This window comes from Phyllostomus discolor, chromosome 7 (genome assembly GCF_004126475.2).
Source record: "Phyllostomus discolor isolate MPI-MPIP mPhyDis1 chromosome 7, mPhyDis1.pri.v3, whole genome shotgun sequence".
Taxonomy (NCBI): domain Eukaryota; kingdom Metazoa; phylum Chordata; class Mammalia; order Chiroptera; family Phyllostomidae; genus Phyllostomus; species Phyllostomus discolor.
This window is the reverse complement of record NC_040909.2, coordinates 36,830,950-36,837,915: the sequence shown is the minus strand read 5'-3', so window position 1 is coordinate 36,837,915 and position 6,966 is coordinate 36,830,950. Positions and strand designations below refer to the sequence as shown.

Sequence of the window (6,966 nt, the reverse complement as noted above, 5' to 3'; positions counted from 1 at the left end):
ATAGGCAGCTAGATATTAATAAAGGAAGGGAGCAAAGGGAATCAGACATTAAGCCTAATAGACTTGGGAGTTGAATCAGACAGTAAGTCTGCTTGCTTTACTAGGAAGTTACAGCTTCACACATTCCCCAGGGAACCACCAGTTCGTCCCCTGCAGATTACTGGGGGAGGGACAGAACGAAGAAGGGGGGATTCCTTTTCTGGGCACATGCCCGGTAGAGGCCAAGATGGCACGGGGGAGGTGCTTCCACTGTGAGACATGCACAGTAGGAGCTAAAATGGTCACCACAAAGGCCTGTCTGTCTAGGCTGGGAAAGGGATCAGATTGGATAAGGGACACAGAACCACAATGATCTAGAAAATGGACTGGCTTAGGGGGAAGGGCCCAGCACCAGCCTGTGAAAGCTTGGGAAGTTTATTGGTTAGTTTGATGAAGCACCTAGTCCTTCCCGAGCCAGAGATAATATAATTCCAGTTTAACAAAGAAGCTCACACTGTCGCTCAGTAACATGTGCTCACCCTGTTCATTTGCATGTTCTCTCTCCAAGCAGCCATACAGGTCTACAGCCGCGTGGACTCCAGGCATGGGCCTGGGCACAGCCAGCTGGAGCGCAGCCAGGAACACAGACTAAGCTAGCCAGATGGTGACAAATAGTGGCCTGGACTGAGCCAATGGCACAGCACTTTTGGACCTTGGCATTTGTATTGGGCTTGATGAAGACAAAGTTGGACTTGTTTCATGGTGGGATGAACGGAATGGGGCACTGGGGACTCAGGGGCAGTCCTTTGATTTTGCTTCTGCAATGAATCTTACCACAAAACCTCAACCTCCCATGCAGTGGGTCTCCTGAAATGCTTTTCTTTCGACCCTATGAAAGCGCCCCATTTCCTCTGGCGACAGAAGGAAGTATACTACTTCTGGGTTTAGGCTTTCAGACCATGGGTGTGTCCCATTCTCACTCTCTTCCTTCCCTGTGGACACTATTCCGGTATGGCAGCAGCCCAGGTTCAGGCGTGTAGACTTCCCTATGCTGTGGGGGGAAGAACACGGGAAGGAATCCAGAGCCTTGAATGACCAGGAGGAGCCTAGTCCTACAACCTGGAACATTCGTCTCAGATCTTCACACAAAAAAGAGACAGATATCTTTGTTATTCAAGACAATGCATTTTTGGATCTCCTTCTTACCCTGACTAGTACAGAAATGATTGTATCTGTGACAATGAACTTTTCTTCAGGAAACATTCATGTTTCTGTAACTTCATCTGAAATCTGCTTTCACACTGAAAATTCAAAGAATCAGAAGTGCCACTATTTTAAGCCTTCAAACCATTCACTTCAGAGTACTTATTTACATTTTTATATGCATTTTTTATACCTATATAGGCCTCAAAGCTTGAGACAGAACCCCAAGGCTAATCTGCACACCCACGAGATTTACTGCACTCCAGCAGCGACCTAAGCAACTGCTGACTTCTGCACAGGACGTAAGACTGGAGAAGCAGTGTAAGACCAGTGACACTGTTCTCAGAAAACAATTGAAAAAAGCTTAGATGCTGGAAACTTACATAAGTTCACACCACAGCTTTTTAGAGTTTAAGCTAATTAAAGAATTTGCTATATTACTAATAAAATGAAATTCTAAAAAGAAACACTTAGTATATTTTTCTCAGCTTTTAGCTTTCTGGACCTTTTTGCTTTACCTGATATGATTGTTTGCCTTCTCCCTGCTTCTTGAAACTCTCCCCTTCCATAGTTCTCATACCCTCACCCTCCTGCCTTCTTCCCTGTTTGCCAGTTCATGGTCTCCTCTTGGGATCCTCCCTTCTCTCTGTGCTACTAGAGGTTGGTGTTTCCCAGGACTGTTTGCTGCCCTTTCCTCACTCCAGAGGCCCTGTCTGTGATTCCGTTCAAGCTCACAGCTCCAACTGCGATCTACGTGGTGAACTCTCAAATCGCCCTCTTTCTCCAGGCAAGATAACTCCTAGGCCTCACAACTACATGGCCTATAGTAATTTCTAGAAACTATAGAAACACTTGGATGTCTGATGGCAGTTCAAACTTAGCTCTGAGAACTCTCCTTGTAACTTCTCTCCCAGATTTCCCCTCTTCTGTGTATTGTGGGGAGAGGTATCGCCCAATCAGAAACCAGGGCACCATCCCATCTCTCTCTCTTATCTCCACCAACCTGTCACCAAGTCCTATTGATCTGACCTTGTAACTCTCTCAGGTCCACCCCCACTCTCCATCTCTGCCGTCATTCCCCGAGTTCCAGCCTCCATCACTTATTCAATCAACAAACATTTAATCATTCTCCTCCCATGTGCCCGGCACTGTCCTAGGCATCTGGGATACAGTAGCATTGAACAAAAACAAAAACCACTGCCCTTGGGAGCTTACATTCTAGCCTGGGGAAGCAGGCAACTATAGCAAACACTCTAAATGTGTGTGTGTGTTAGAAGGTAACAGATGCTTTATGTTGATGCCTTTATCAAAAAGAGGAGCAGGGTAAGGGGAAACTGGGAGACTTGGGTGAAAGGAGGAATGCATTCTAATTTTAACAGGAATGCTCTGGTTAGTCTTATTGAGAAGATGACATTTGAACAAAGACTTGAAGGATGTGAGTGAACTCGCCATCGTAAAGCTACCTGGAGCGTAACTGTCTGGAGAGAGGACGTAGTCAGGGCAAAAGCCTCAAGGTGGCAGTGTGTCTGCATGTGGGAAGGAGAGGCAGGAGCAGTGCGGTTGAAGGCAAGGAGAGCAGCAGGCGAGGTTAGATGAGGAAAGGGGAGGAAGGGCACAGGAGGCCTTGAGGGTCAACTTAAGGACGTGGGCTCTGCCCTGGCTGGTGTGGCTCTTGTGTGCAGGGCAGTGGATTTCATGCATGCTGGCCTGCAAACCAAAGGGTCGCAAGTTCTATTCCCAGTCAGGGCACATGCCTGGGTTGTAGGCCAGGACCCCAGTGGGGGGCGCTCAAGAGGCAACCACCCATTGATGTTTCCCTCTCTTTCTCCCTTCCTTCCCCTCTCTCTTAAAATAAAGAAAATATTTTTTTAAAAAAAGGAGATGGGCTCTGACTCTGTGAGAAGTCTTTTTCTGGATCACTATCCCCATAATACTGGAAAAACCACCACCAGCTTCCACTCCATTCTCCACATCTTCCTAATTTCAGCCCTTCACTCTCCAGCTCCCTTGCCACCTTCATGCTTAGAGTCCACACTCCTTAGCTAGACATCCAAAGCATCAGGTGGCCTAGTCCCTACCCACCTATCCACTCCATGCTTAAGCCTGTGGGTTGAACTGTCACTGGCCCACACCTTTGCACAGGCTGCTACCTTATTCCCGCACACGGGTTAGGTCCCTTTCTCTTGGTGACCGTCCCTGATCTGTCATCCCACCTCTCCTCCCTGCCCCAAGCTGAGTCAGGCTGCCCCTCTTATGGCTCATGCCACAAAATATGGTACCAAAACTACTTCCAATTTTCTTCTACTTCTTTCTCTAATGCTGCTGCTGCTACCACCTGTGCTGGCTACCGCTCACTGGGGGCTTACCATGTGCCAGATCAGAGTCTCCAGAGGTGACTGGGCCCGCTGAAGGCAGGAACAGCTTTCTTCTACAAATCCTTAGGAACCCACTCTCCCCCTCAACCCTCCAGTCCAGCCACATCCTCGTACTATCTTACTGTTACTCACAGATGCCCAGCTCTTCCAGCCCTTTGCACTTGCTGTTCCCTCCATCAGGAACACTCTTCCCCCGGATCCTCACAGAACTGGCTCCTTCACTTCATGTAGGATCCTGCTCACATGAGCCAGGTACATGTGATAGTACCTGCTACATGACATGCATTTAAAACTAAAGTTTATTGAATAAATGCTGATTTATCAATATTCTTTTCTTCTTTGGACTTAGAAATGAATATCAAATTCATGTGCATGAATGCAAACTAAAAGCATTTACTAAACATAGCATGTCATTGGCTAAATAACCTTACTACTGGCTAAACATGGTCCTTTGAGGGTACAAAGAGCACCTTTGTCATGAGGCACATGGCGTTGACGAAGACACAGCTTCTACTACAAAGATGTTGAGGGCCGCACAGCACGTCATTGTGAAGGGAAGCTTTAGGGCAACCGACTTGTAGACATCTGGCTCCTCTTACTCAGCTCACTGCACTGCTCAGACACTCTCTCCCCAGACCAGCGTTAACAGGCACACTCCAAGACCCACTGCCTTTTAGAAGGCCGTGGAAATTAGGAACTCATGAAGCTGAACTGGTACCTGCGTAGGCAGTGGACACTGCTGGTGACCCCGATCCCACAGTCTCAGGGGATCCAGAGGCCCAAAGTGGATTCACATCGCTGAAAGTCCTGTCCATTCTTGTGAATAACAGGTCAATATTTATTGTTTTTAAAGATGGAATTAATTAAATGATGTTAATTAATTACACATGCATACTCCACCCACTTTCTACAAAGCACTTAAAGTAGATCCTAAAAATACAGAATGTTTGATCAAATAAAACTAAGCCACAAGGTCAAGGTCAGGGAAAACGAGGGCCGAGGCAGCAGGGGCAGTTGATCTCTAGGAACTATGCCTCTCCGGTGGGAGCCCCAGAAATGGCCCCTTCAGTGGGTCCTGCCATCGCTTGGACAGAATGAGGGGCCCTGTGGCCTGTCCCAGCTTCATGACCACGACCACTCGGGGAAGGAATGAGGCTGGGCCCCCAAAGACATCCAGGCTGCTGTGGTATATGAAACGCCACCCCCTTACCAAGCTCTCGGTACAGACCAGGCTTGGTGCCTCACCCCCTCACCTTAGTCAGACTTCACAAGGGCGTGGGAAGGAAGATATCACTATCCCCATGTTCCAGAACAGTGGACTGAGGCTCAGAGAGGTGAAATGATCTTCCCTACATCTAATAGGTTACAATGGCCTCAGAGGACTCCCTGCCAAGACTTAAATCTGATAGAAACATATGTTAGAAAGACGATAGGCCATTGTGACTTGTGATTCTCACTTAGATACTCAATTTGTTCTGCAGCCAACCCTGCCCGACAACCATTATCTGCCAGGCGCAGGCTGGGCCTGGGAGACATGGGGAGGAGCAAGACCAATGCCCTGGAGAAGCCTGTGGTGGTGGTGGGGAGGGCAGAGACAGTCATGCTGGGAGGGCAGGCTGCAAGGTACCCTGGCACATGGGGAGGCCCTTGCACGCTGTCCAGGTGGCCCTGACTAATGGGTCCTTCTCCCAGGAACAGCCTGGAGGCCTCCAGAGGCTTTGCATCCCCAGGGACATTCTAGCAACACTTGATTGGTCTGAGATCAGACCCTGGTCTGAGCCAAGCCTCTCAAACTCTCACTTCTGAGAATCTGAAGCTGAGAGAGAGAACAAGGACCAGAAGCTGCGAACAGCCAAAAGTGAAGCATGATCCTGCCCACGAAGCCTCTGAGGCTGTCCTGGGTCCGGCCAGCTCCGAGGCCGTAGCCTACTTGTGCCCGGGCTCTTCCAAGGCTGGATATCCAGCCAGCGTGCAAAGGTAGGACTGTGCCAGCTGTCACCACATGGAAACTGCTGTGCCCGATGGAGCAAAGCCACTTCCCTAAGCTGCCCTCCCTGCACCCCATCCTGTGCCCTCCTGCTACTTTGGCTGCTCCAGCCCATCCCCATGATCCAGAAACTAAAGGGTTACTCCCCAGCACAGCAAGTGACCTCCACCCTTGCACTAGTCCTCAGGCCAGTTAAGGTCTGACCACTAAATATTTTGTTCTGAGACCTCCCTGCAGCCCCCTCTCCAGTTAGAAGTGAGGCAGTGGCTGAGCCTGATTCGAGCAGAGAGCCCATCGTTGTATGCAGGGAGAGATTCCTAGAGGAGCCACATCTCCGGGGGCCTCGCAGAAGTTGCGGGAGTGGGCCGAGCTGGCACGGGGCACAAGCAAGCCAAATGGCAGGTGCGAGGCCTGAAGGGCTGAGGGGGGCTAGCAAGAAGTGGACAGGGCAGGGGCGGAGGGTCCTAGTGGGGAGGCTGGCACAGGAGGCTAGAGCCTGGAGGGGGAAAGCCAGGGTCTGCATGGCACCCTGACGGGGCTGGGCTCCACTGGAGTATTTTCCAGCCCAGGGGACTCCCAGCGTGCCTCGGCGCTTGCTGAACGTAGGAAAAAACCCCACAAATACCCAGATTGCAAGTGTCATGACCCCTAGCAGGTAATGAAAAAAATATTTGAAAGCCTACAGTTACATAGTATTTTATGATGCTTTTACCAGAGATGGCTCACTTAATCTTCTCCATAACACTGGGTAATGAGAAGAAGGCTCGAGGTTCAGAGTCGACCTGAAGCTCCTGGGTTCCCACCGCGGTCCACGTTGAAAGAACAGCCCTGGCTGCAGGGGGGCATTCTGTGGTTCCACCAGGAGCATTCCATCAGAATAATGTCTTCCCCACTGAGCACTTACCTCCGACTCCTCTCCTCACTCAGCAGATTCTGCTCGGGATGTTATGTGTCTCCAGACACGTGTGTGGAGGCCCAGCCCATACTTCACTGCTAACTGTGCCTCCAGCTGGAGAGCCATGCCATTTTCAGGGGCACCATCTCCACCCCTTTCAATCATGTCTCATCCTGAGGGCTCTCAACCAAGAGCAGGCTGTTTCTACCCCTGTCGATATCTGAGGTGGTATCTTCCATTTATACGGCTTTGCAAATAAAGGAGAGTGGGCCTTCCCTTCTCTCACCTCACTTCTTCTTCACCCCATCCTGCACGGTCAGCATCATTGCCCCTGCTTCAGAGCTGGAAGGCCGAGGCTCAGACAGGCTAAGGGACTTACCTGCTGCCCCAAATGGAACAGCCTAGCCAGGGTCTGAGCACCCCTAACCCAGTGCTCACTGCACCATGTCCCAGCCATTGCTCAAACAGAAAAGCAGTGGGGTGGGAGAGGGGGCCTCAGACTGGCCAGGGCTTTATCTGCTGTGTGG

General features: G+C 50.2%; 1 protein-coding gene across 3 annotated transcripts in view; it reads right to left on the bottom strand.

Annotated features, from left to right (window-relative positions):
* PXYLP1 (2-phosphoxylose phosphatase 1) overlaps positions 1 to 6,966 on the bottom strand; it is a 71,116-nt gene that overhangs the window by 10,194 nt on the left and 53,956 nt on the right. The gene's annotated exons all lie outside the window — the stretch shown is intronic.